Source organism: Benincasa hispida, chromosome 12, assembly GCF_027475165.1.
Source record: "Benincasa hispida cultivar pf3 chromosome 12, pf3_genome.v1.1, whole genome shotgun sequence".
In the NCBI taxonomy this organism is placed as follows: Eukaryota; Viridiplantae; Streptophyta; class Magnoliopsida; order Cucurbitales; family Cucurbitaceae; genus Benincasa; species Benincasa hispida.
Window position 1 is genome coordinate 69,072,772 of NC_143489.1, and position 11,589 is coordinate 69,084,360.

General features: G+C 37.5%; 1 long non-coding RNA gene across 3 annotated transcripts; it reads right to left on the bottom strand.

The window, feature by feature from the left end:
* Positions 1-620: 620 nt before the first annotated feature.
* On the bottom strand, positions 621-2,157 carry LOC150032166 (uncharacterized). 3 transcript variants are annotated; one of them, XR_016525473.1, is made up of 2 exons: positions 1,805-2,157; positions 621-886 (listed from the first exon to the last, which is right to left on the bottom strand). It is a non-coding gene; the product is annotated as an uncharacterized LOC150032166 (long non-coding RNA). The 3 variants fall into 3 exon arrangements; XR_016525474.1 differs by having other exon boundaries at positions 1,032-2,157; XR_016525472.1 differs by having other exon boundaries at positions 992-2,157.
* Positions 2,158-11,589: the final 9,432 nt, after the last annotated feature.

Consider the following 11,589-nt stretch of genomic DNA (forward strand, 5'->3'; position numbering starts at 1 on the left):
TTAGTTACATTATTTCAAAATCTAACACTTTTGTACTTGAGATTTCAATAATGCTCAATTTTAGTCCTTCGTATAACAAAATCGTTAGCGACTCAACGAAAGACCGACTAAGATGATGACTAAGCTAATCGATTGATGGCTAAAATTGAGTATTATTGAAATCTAATCAACTAGTCTTCGACTGAGTCACTCAAATTATTGACTAAAGTTGAGCATCACATAGTCAGTTTTCTGTTCAATCACTAAAATAGATCGATGACTAAAATTGAGCATCATTCTAGTCAGTCTTCCGTTACCCACTAATGGTTCTGTTATCCAAAGGACTGAAATTGAGCATTATTAAAATCTCAATGACAAAAAGTTTTACATTTTGAAACATATGGACTACATAGAAACAAAACCCAATATATATATATATATATATATATATATATATATATATATATATATATATATATATATTTATCACAAGGTTCAAGAATTCTACTTAGCTATGCAATAAATTTATTTTTGTAACGACCTGACTTTCTAAGATAGCTAATAGAGCCATTATTGCACGCATGCATAAATGTTTACATCGAAAATAAGAAAATTGGACTGCTTTTACAACACAACAACAATAATAATAATTTATCCAAATTTCAACTCGAGATTCCAATCCATTTGAATCGGGGTACCCCTTAAAGCATAAGCTTTAAAAATAAAAGAAAATATTAATTGAAAAGGAAAATCTCTAACATTTAGACTCGACTAAGAAAAAAAATCAATGAAAAGAAACTGTAAAACATAAGAAGACATGTGAACTCGAATGCGAAAGCGTTTTCTAGTTCCATTGGCACTGTCACAGATTTCCTCTTGTCAATCGCTCGAGTATCCTTGCCCTTACCTGCAGACGTAAAGGATAAGTATAAAATACTCAGTAAGTGATCTCATCACCAGAATCATGTTGTGCATTCACATGCAGTGAATGCCTAGGGTTAGTGAGACATACATAATGAAGTTGTTCCTGATTGACTAACTAAGAGGATAACCTTACTCGCATTAGCTCGCATGCCTAGTGGCCTGATGGCACACTGTCAATCATGGAAAAGTAACATGATCGTGTACCTGTCGGTTCACGCATGTCTAGCAGCCTGAAGGCACATTGTCAAAAATGGAAAAGTAACATGAACATAAACCTGTCGATTCATGCATCTCTAGCAATCCAAAGGCTCGTCAAACATGAAACTGGACTCTTCAGTCCCCTATAAATAAACATGCATCGAGACGAGATGACATATTGCCCTTACTGGTCTAATCATGCATAACATACATAAATTTCACGAGTAATCCCATGACTCATATCATAACATAACATATAGTTTCAGACATGCTTGAACTCCTAAAAGATATTCATACATCAAAAAGGTAACACAACTTCCAAATCTAGCTTCTATATTTCATTAAATAACTTGGTAAATCCAAATTAGGGCGTCTGGCACGACACTGGTAATAGTATCACTTACCTCAAATTGGTTACAAAAGTCCACGCAATTAATGTTCTTAAAAGAAAAACCTCTGGGTAAACTTGAATCAGCCCTACTTACCCAAAACTTACCAAATTTCAACAGTTTCCCACCGAAAAGGATAATCTCTACTTCGATGAACGACAACCCTAAAATTCCGAAATATTGAATCTAAATTTTGTACCAAGGAAAGGTTACCAATTTAACCCAAAACCAAACTCCTCAAAAATTCAAAGAAAACAAATCTTACAAAAAAAAAAATAATAATAATAATAATAAATAAAGATTATGGCAAGGACCAAGGCAATGGCGACAGCACTGATCGGCGACTGGCGGCGGCGTGAAACGGCGCGTCGGTTCATGGCTGATCGCAACTGGGAACTCGCGCGTGTAAGTGACGATCGGCCTGGGCGCGTTGAGTCATGCGAACGCTAAACGGAGGTCGGAGATCGGAGGCCGGCGGCGACGCATGAGTGGACTGGTGGCTAGGGATTCTGACGCGTGAATAAGAGAAAAGTGGAAAAAAAAAAAAAAGAAAAAAAAAAAGAGGGGGTTGAAGGTCTGGTACGCGTGCGTGAAGATGAGGGACGGAGAAAAGAAAAACTTAAATTTCTTTTCTTGTTTTTTCTTTCTTTCCTAATTTCTCTTTTCTTTTTCCTTCAAACTCACAAATAAACCTCAATCCAAATCACCTATTTATAGAAACTTAAACCCTTTCTTTTTGTTAAGATTATAGTTCTAATTCTCCTAGTGGTCTCGTAGTTTATAAACATTTTGTACACACATTGTTATCAATAAAATAAATTTTATTTTATAAGCATTTACTCAAATCCAATAGACTAAGATCATTGGTTATTTCATGTAACTTAAGCATGTATGTGAGACATACAAGTGGATCATGCCTTAGGTAATAACCTAAATGGTCTGTAGTATAAGGATGAAGGAAGGATACTTTATCCTAGTGATACTACGGTTACAGCCCGCTTTATAGATGTTACAAGTATTGTAAGACCGACCACGAGATGATTAGTCTCTTTATATAATATCGTTGATAATTGAAATTTACATTTCACCAAAATGATCATAGGCGACATGATCTTAATCCCGAGTGAGTTAGGAACTTCTACTCATGAGGGCAATCATTTGATTATTATGGGTGAGAGTGGCCAGATTGCCAACTCGACAAACCTACCTTTTTGGGAATTCGTCTGATTGGGGAGCTAAGAATTTAGCTACACAAGATAAAATTCATTCATTCCCCAAAGTAGGAGTAAGTAGATAAATTGCTCCCTTAAGAGCTGACTCTGGGTCTTGAACATAGTGGTCACAGCCTCTCTTTGGAAGAGAGGACTCAATCATAGTAGGACTATGACTTATTGTTCATTAGAGGAATCAGTGGTACTTAAAGAGTTAGATGTAACTATAGGGGCAAAACGGTAAATTGATCCAACAGTACTTACGAGCGATTTGTGAGGGGTCATTGCACTATTGATTGGTTATACGGACACAAAAATATATCTTGGTGCGAATAGTGCAATTATCGATCTTTAATGGAGTGACCAACAGTTAATAGATGGTGGATCTCGTGACTAAAGAGTTTAGTCAATTATTCACATACCGGTGGACACATACCGGTGGAACTTCAAGCTACAGTTCCGTGAGGTCCCCTTGGTAGCTCAATGGATTCAAGTTGAGAATAAGTTCTTGGGGTTGATTTGAAATGTTCAAATTGACGAGAGAAAATTCGATTATATATGATATAATCAGTGTGATGTATGAAATAAATCAAATGGAGGATTAATGTAAATGAGATTTACATTAAGCACCATAATATAGAATAAGAACTATGGTTTGTATGTTTCATGAGATGAAATATTAAAACTATAGGTTATAAATATAATATGGTAAGTTGGTTTTCACATATATTTATAATAATATCAATTATCGGATAATTATCTCTTTTTTTTTTTTTAAATAACCAAATGAGTGGGAGGTTATTGGTGGTTTTACGGTAACCGTGAGAAAAAATGAAAAATATTTTCCTAAATTTAGAAGAGTTGCTTAATTTGGAAAGGAACTCACTAAAAGACTATCAAGTGAAATGGTTTCACTAAACGATAGCTAGTAGAGAAACTAAACGATCGTGGAGTGTTACTATACGATAGTTCACTCAGTTAATCATAGCCTATACGAGTGTTACTATACGATAGGCTGCCTTATTCTACACGATTGAGCATTCATCTATATGATAGACTTTTCTCATCTCCCACTTGTTCAATCATCTACACGATTGTTGTTCCTCTGATCTCTTCCTCTAACCAAGTCTATATAGATCCCACACTTATGGATTCTCATACCGAGAATGTCAAGGTAACCATTGTGGTGGTGTCTCACTCAACTCGACTGAGTTCGAGGTTTTGGAGGTCGTTCGTTGTGTGTTTGCATTGTTTGTGTGGGGGTTGTTGTTGATCGTGCTGTGTTCGAGCGTTCATGTATTGTTGTCTTGGAGACTGAACGAGTGTTTGTGATCGAGAGAGTTTAAAGAATGAGTATTCAAAGGTATGTATACTTTATCCATTGATCTTATCTTAAAACATGCTGTAATTTCTAATTTGTGCACGACCTGTATGTTTCCATTTATTGACTGTAATTTTGTATGTTCAATATCGAATGAAATTTGGAACGATCCTTCTGCTGCTCATGAAAATCCTCATGTTTGATTTCTTTCAGTTATAGGAACAAGTGTTGTTATGGTGTTAATGACTGGTTGAGAGTGTCTCAATTCAAATGAGGGATAAATTGACTACCCTTCGATGGCTTTTGTCCTAAATCATTGAAACATCATTGCAAAACTAGATGTCATATGGGGTTCATTTAGATTTTGCTAAACTATATTGGATTTGTTCCATGAGTCTTTGCTAGAATCTAATGTAAATCAATGTGTTTGTTTTTTCAACAACATGTCGTTGTATGATTTTTTGCTAGTTGCCTTTTTTAATTTGACTGATTACATACATTGAAAATAGTCTCTTAAAAGGGGCGAAATAGTAATTTAGACCAACTGTAGTTAGGAGCATCCGTGAAGGGTCATCGCACTCATGATTGGTTATATCCGATGGACACATAAATATATATGTGGTAAGAAGAGTTCAGTTGTTGGTCTTTAGTGGAATGTCTGACAGTTAACGGGGTGGATCTCGTGGCTAAAGTCGAAAATTAGTTATTCATGGACCATTGGAGCTTCGAGCCACAGGTATAGGGTAACTTGGATAAAGTCGATAATCAGTGTTTGGATTAATTTGAATGTTCAAATTGACAAAAGGAAGTTCGATTATATATGATATAATTGGGCTGATTAATTATATATGATATAATTGGCTAAATGTATGAAAAACATTATTTTGGAGGAAATTAGATATAAATATGATTTATATCGAGTAGAGGTGAAATTACTATAGTAGATATATGATATCGAACTATAGAGTAAAAATACAATATGATTATATTTATTAATAATTTAAATTGGTTAATTATATGATAAGTAACCTAAAATATCTCTCGGACGTGCGTTAGTGGAGAACAATGTAGGTTATTGTAACCGATGAATAAAAATGAAATTTGTTGCATTTTGAAGAGTTTAGAAAAAGATTGAAGGTTTTTGCGTTGGTGTGGAAACGTAAACGATCGCATAAGATCAAGAGCCTATACGATAGTTGCTCAGTACCTAAACGATCGCATACCTCGCGCCTAAATGATTGCATACCTAGCGCCTAAACGATCGCACACTAAGTCCTAAACGGTCGTATAATGTGTCGTGTTTGCTAAACGATCGTCTACTTTTTCTAAACGATCGTTCAGTAAAAGCTACACGATCGTGTATTTTTTTCTAAGCGATAAGTATCTTGCTATGCGATAGCTTCATAGTCTATCCCACTTGCTTATCGCCTACACGATATGTCCTTCCTCTTACCTCTACCAAACTCACCGAATACCACGCTTTGGGTTCTCACTTCGAGAATACCTAGGGCTTTTTTTCTGGTGGTGTCATCCCCGCTGCGTTCGTGTGTTTGCAGTTGTTCGTGCCGCTGTAATTGACGCATCTGCTGGGCGTTGGTTGATCAGGTAGAGGTCTTCCGCTACGTTGATTTCCATAGTTAGAAGAGCGTTTTCAACTGGTATGAGAACTCTCTCCCTTGTTAATTTTTTGTTCAAAGCATGCCGTTAATTACTGTTTGTTTGCATAACTGTGCATTTGAATGTATATGGTGTATTTTAGTCACTTTGAAATTAGAGCGATCCGAACGTGCTCGCAGAACTCTTCGTTAAGAGATCCTTCAAATGGTATCAGGGCCAAGTTCTGAGACTCCAATTGCACATGTTGCAACGAAATTACATTTATGTTCTTGGTGGGTGCATTTCTACACTGTTTAATTGTTAAATTGTTGTGGATATGTAGGATTAATGGATATTTTCGTGGATGATTAGCCTCGGTTTGATTTAATTCTTTTACATATTGGGTTGTTTGTAAAGGCCCCTACGTTTTTAGGCTTTTATAATTGTTATTGAGTTTGTATTCAAAGTCTGTTTAGGTTTTGAGTCGTTCGTGAAGAAGATCGAAGCAAGCGTTTTGGTTCTTCGAGGAAGGAGACGATCAAGGGTTGATCGCATCGTGAAGACGATGGGGTACGCGATCGATGTTCATCGCATCGTGTAGACGATGGGGTACGCAATCGCTATTGATCGCATCGGTTAAACAATGAGGTATGCGAACAAGGGTTTGTCGCATCGTGTCGATGATCAGGTACGTGATCGCTGAGTATCGGGTCGTGTAGACGATAGGATGCTCGCGTATCATTTAGCATGCGCACGCACTAGACGATCGTTTAGGTCAACAAGCTTCATCGCTTAGTAACTAACTAAACGATCGCTTGGTAACGCAGGGTAAATCGTTTATCTGTCGCCGCGTTATTCGATCATATAGATGATTAGGCTTCGCAGCCTCGTTGTCGTATGCGATCGTTTAATTTTGCTTCTATCGTCTAGTGCACGCTGGACGATCGTCTACCTACGACATTTACTACACGATGAAGTCCTCCTGGCGGTTCAATACCCAGTTCGCCTGTGAATCGCTTTGCTCGATGAAAAATGTAATAGATAGGGTTATTTCATTCCGGTTTTTGTAAAGGCTCATCTCAGTCCATTAATCATTTATTTAATACATGCGATGTATGGTTTTTATATGTCATATTGTATGCACATATAGTAAATCCCACCTTATGATATGCATCGATCATGCATTATCTCTTATTGTAATTGTTATAATTTAGAGAAACATGATTTAATTATGTAAGAGTATGCCCTGCATCATATAATATAAGAGTTATATTTATGCATGCATAAAAAGCATTGACATGCATCATCTTTATATTATAATTGTTATAGTATAAGGGTGAATGATAGCATGTTTGCTTGGTTGTTACGCGTTATATAAAAGTTATATATAGTAATGACCGGACATTGCATGAAGCATGACATATAGGTTACTTTATAAGTGTTATAAACACCTCGTCGTGCGCAATGGTTTTAGTTGTTTCTTTTCTAAAAGTTAAAGAGAAATTAGAACTAAAAGTAATAAGAAAGTCATGTATGCTCACTTAAGTTTAATTCATGTTTTAAAGTTTTTAAAACTTGGATCACATAAAACTAAGATCACAGTTCTAATACGATTAGCAACCATAAGGCTTTAATATTTTAATCAGTTTAATAAGATTGAATTGGTTAATAAAAGGTTAAAGTATAGCAAATCTATCTATAAGGGACTTTTTGTCTAAGGCGGTCCTGTCCAAGCTAGAGTATTTAAATTGATGAAAACGTAACACCTCTACCTGAGAACTTGCCCGGAAAGGTGAATTAGATAGATTTGATGCATGCATGCAAGTTAAAGACAATCCATTAAAGTGTTTAAATGTGACTACTTTAACTTGTTCATATTTGTAGACAAACGTTGTTTATGAACAGAGTTTAAAAAGATGACTTAGACTAAAATCAGTAGTCGGATTGTCTAGGTTAATGAACCTTAGGTAAAACATTAAGTGGAAGGTATTTGGGGCATAAGATTATCCACTTAAACCTTTCACGTTTTTCCTAAATAGTCCACACCGTGAGATTTACCTTTGGCTTCACGACACTTTGGCGTGTCCCCCTAACGGATAGTGTTTGGGTAGGTCAATGTCAAGGTGGATGGAGAGAGTGTTCATAATAAGTGGGAAAGGGAAGTGCGACAGCATATCCCTCGGTCTCCCTTGTTAGGTTGAAAACTTGTTAGGTAAAAAGATAAAAACACTACGATCTGGTCGTGGTGGAGAGTATATGGACTTAGAATTCCATAATTATATGATAGAACATAGAATCACGTCCCAACTCTCGGCTCCAGGTACACCTTAGTAGAATGGTGTATTAGAAAGGAGAACAGAACCCTGTTGGACATGGATCATTCTATGATGAGTTATTCTCATCTTCCAGACTCATTTTGGGGATTTGCAGGGGAGAATGCATGTTATATTTTGAACAACGTTCCCTCAAAGAGTGTTTCTGAAACACATTTTGAGCTATGGAGAGGTCGTAAAGGTAGTTTGCGCCACTTCGGAATTTGGGGATGTCCGGCCCACGTGCTAGTGGCTAACCGTGGAAGGGTTAAAAATCACCTTCTTGCGGGAGCAGTCTATACTAGCATGATTATAAGCTAGCCAATCTATGCCCAAAATCACACATATCCGAGAATACTAAAGTCACGTCTAGTGTACGACTCGATACTTCAATCTGACATGCTTTTATCTTTTCTTTTGCTAACATAATTTCTCTAGACGGAGAGGATACCGATAACACATAGCGCAAAGGCTTTAATTCTACCATGGTAAGCTTAACAAATATTGATGATATAAATGAATGGGATGATCCATAATCAAACAACACCAACACATAGTGTCCCAAGATCGGGAATGTACCTATCACAACCGTGCTTGACTTTTCGGTCTTCTACTGGGTGGTTGAGTAAACACGACCTTGCTGTTGTTGATGTCTACTCGAATTCCTCTGTTCAAGGCCCACATATTGGTTCCCGTATCCTTATGTGTTTCTATTAGGACATTTATCAAATGAGTGTCCCCCTGTTTACAAAGAAAACAGACCCCGGAGCAAGCCAACATCGTCCCTAGTGACTTCTTCCACAAGAGTTACACACGGGCCAACTTCTCTCTACCACACCCAACTCAGCGACCTGGTGCTTAAAGTTTCGAAGTGGTCTGACTGAGCTTTGACCCTTCTGATGGGGATGAGGCTCGAAAGCCTTCTGATCTGTTTTCCTCTTATGACCCGAGGAAGGTCCCACGCCAAATGCCCGTGAGTGCTCGTTCCTTGACTGTGAGTCCATTTCAGCCGCCAAACGAAGTGCTTCCACGTGAGTGGTCGGTTTGAAGGCTCGCACAAAACCTCGTATACTATTCTTTTGCCCCTGAACGAACCTTTCCACTCTCATAGCCTCTGTGACAACTAATTCGGGAGCAGAACGGGACAAGTTGTTAAACTCCTGGTCATACTCTTCCACCAACATGTGTCCCTTCCTTAGCTCTAAAAACTCATTCTGCTTATTGTACCTCAAAGTGGCAGGGAAGTACTTCGCGTAGAAGCGCTTCTTAAACTACTCCCATGTCATGGGTTCCCCCTTTGCACCTAACATCCTTTCCGCCGACTGCCACCAAATTTGTGTTTTGCTAGTGAACATGAAGACGACACACTGCACTTTATAATCTTATGGGCATTTCATATAATGGAAAATTGTTTCAATAGTTGACATCCATAACTCTGCATTGGTAGGGTCCTTCAGTGACTCGTTGAAGGCGTTGGGGTTGTACTTCTTGAAATCTCGCAAGTGTTTGGCCTCCACTGAAAAGTTCGACATGCTTTATTTTGAGTTATGTTCTAAGTCTGAACTTGCAGCATCTGGACCCGTGGCGGTGGTAACTGTTGGGACTGAGCAAGCTGGACCATTCGCTCATCCAACATGTCCTTCACCTCACTTGGTACCGTTGATGTGACTGCTTCCATAAAACTGCTGCCCAATCAGTAAACTTCGTTGGGACAACTGGAGGTACTTGTCTTTGGGGGGGGGCGTAGATGTGTGTTGGGCTCGACTGCGTGTTTGGGTTCTTTGCCACTCTGACCCTGAGGGGTCTCTAGGCAGCAAGGGATCCTATGGTACTAAAGGATCCTAAACTTGTGAATTTTGAATTTGTGGATCTTCATCATGTAGGTGTTGATCCTAAACCGTTGGATTATGCCATTCGGGAATGCATCCCCTTCTAGTAATCCAGTGACTTCCTCTTCCTTTAACACGTACCATTTCTTGGCAATTGTTTGCAACCAACCTTTAACAACTTTCCTTACCAGTAAAAAATGTCAAATACGATCATAAGTACTACATAATCTTGTGCATATTAACCTAAATACTTTCCCTAAGGGACATACCTGGCGATGACGAAGAATCTGTTAAAGGCCAAATGAACTACCTGGACTTACATAGTAAGTCAGTCTACAGAACCCAAAACATGGACTCTGATACCAATTGTAACGAACCGACTTTCTAAGACAGCTAATAAAGTTGTTATTGCATGCATGCATAAATGTTTATATTGAAAATAAGAAAATTGGACTACCTTTACAACACACACACACAAAAACAAAACAAAACAAAAGAATTTACCCAAATTTCAACCTAAGATTCCAACCCATTTGAATTGGGGTAACCCTTAAAGCATAAGTTTTAAAAATAAAAGAAAATATTAATTGAAAAAGAAAATCTCTAACAACTAGACTCAATCAAGAAAAAAAATTCATGAAAAGAAACTCTAAAAAATAATAAGACACGTGAACTCAGATGCGAAAGCATTTTCTAGTTCCATTGGCACTGTCACGGATTCCTCTTATCAGTCGTCTGAGTATCCTTGCCCTTACCTGAAAAGTATGCAGACATAAAGGACAAGTATAAAATACTCAGTAAGTGATGTCATTACCAGAATCATGTTGTGCATTCAAATGCAGTGAATGTCTAGGGTTAATGGGACATATATAATGAAGTTGTTCCTGATTGACTAAGGGGATAACCTTACTCGCATCAACTCGCATGCCTAGTGGCCTGACGACACATCGTCAATCATGGTAAAGTAACACGATCGCCTACCTATCGGTTCACGCATCTCTAGCAGCCTGAAGACACCGTCAAACATGGAAAAGCAACATGAACATGAATCTGTCAATTCATGCATGTCTAGCGGCCCAAAGGTTCACCGTCACATGAAATTGGACTCTTCGGTCCCTTGTAAATAAACATGCATCGAGACAAGACGACATATCGCCCCTACTGGTCTAATCATACATAACATACATAAATTTCATGAGTAATCTCACAACTCATATCATAACATAACATATAGATTCAGACATGCTCAAACTTTTAAAAAATATTCATACAGCAAAATGGTAACACAACTTCCAAATCTAGCTTCTAAATTCCATTAACTTGATCCAAATTAGGACGTTTGTCACAAAGGCACCAATAATAGTATCACTTAACTCAAATTAGTTACAAAAGTCCACATAATTAATATTTTTTAGGAAAAAAAAAAGCCCTTTGGGTATACTTGAGCACTATGACATTAATCACAAGTTTAGTTTAGCAACTATGGCCTAAAATAGTGAGCCCAAGATTTAAATTAATCTTGGGGTCTAAATCCAAAGGATAACCAACTACAACTTATCCAAAACTTACAAAACTTCAACAATTTTCTGCCAAAAAATGGTCTCTACTTCAATGAATGTCGTCCCTAAAATTTCCAAATCTTGAATGTAAATTTCAAACCAAAGATAGGTTACCAATTTAATCCAAAACCAAATGGGTAAATTAAACTGCTAAAAAAAATAAAAAAAAACAAATCTTACACCAAAAAAAAAAAAAAAAAAATTCTGGCAAGGACCAAGGCATTGGCAGGAACACTGATCGGCGATTGGTGGAAGTGTGCGATGGCGCGTC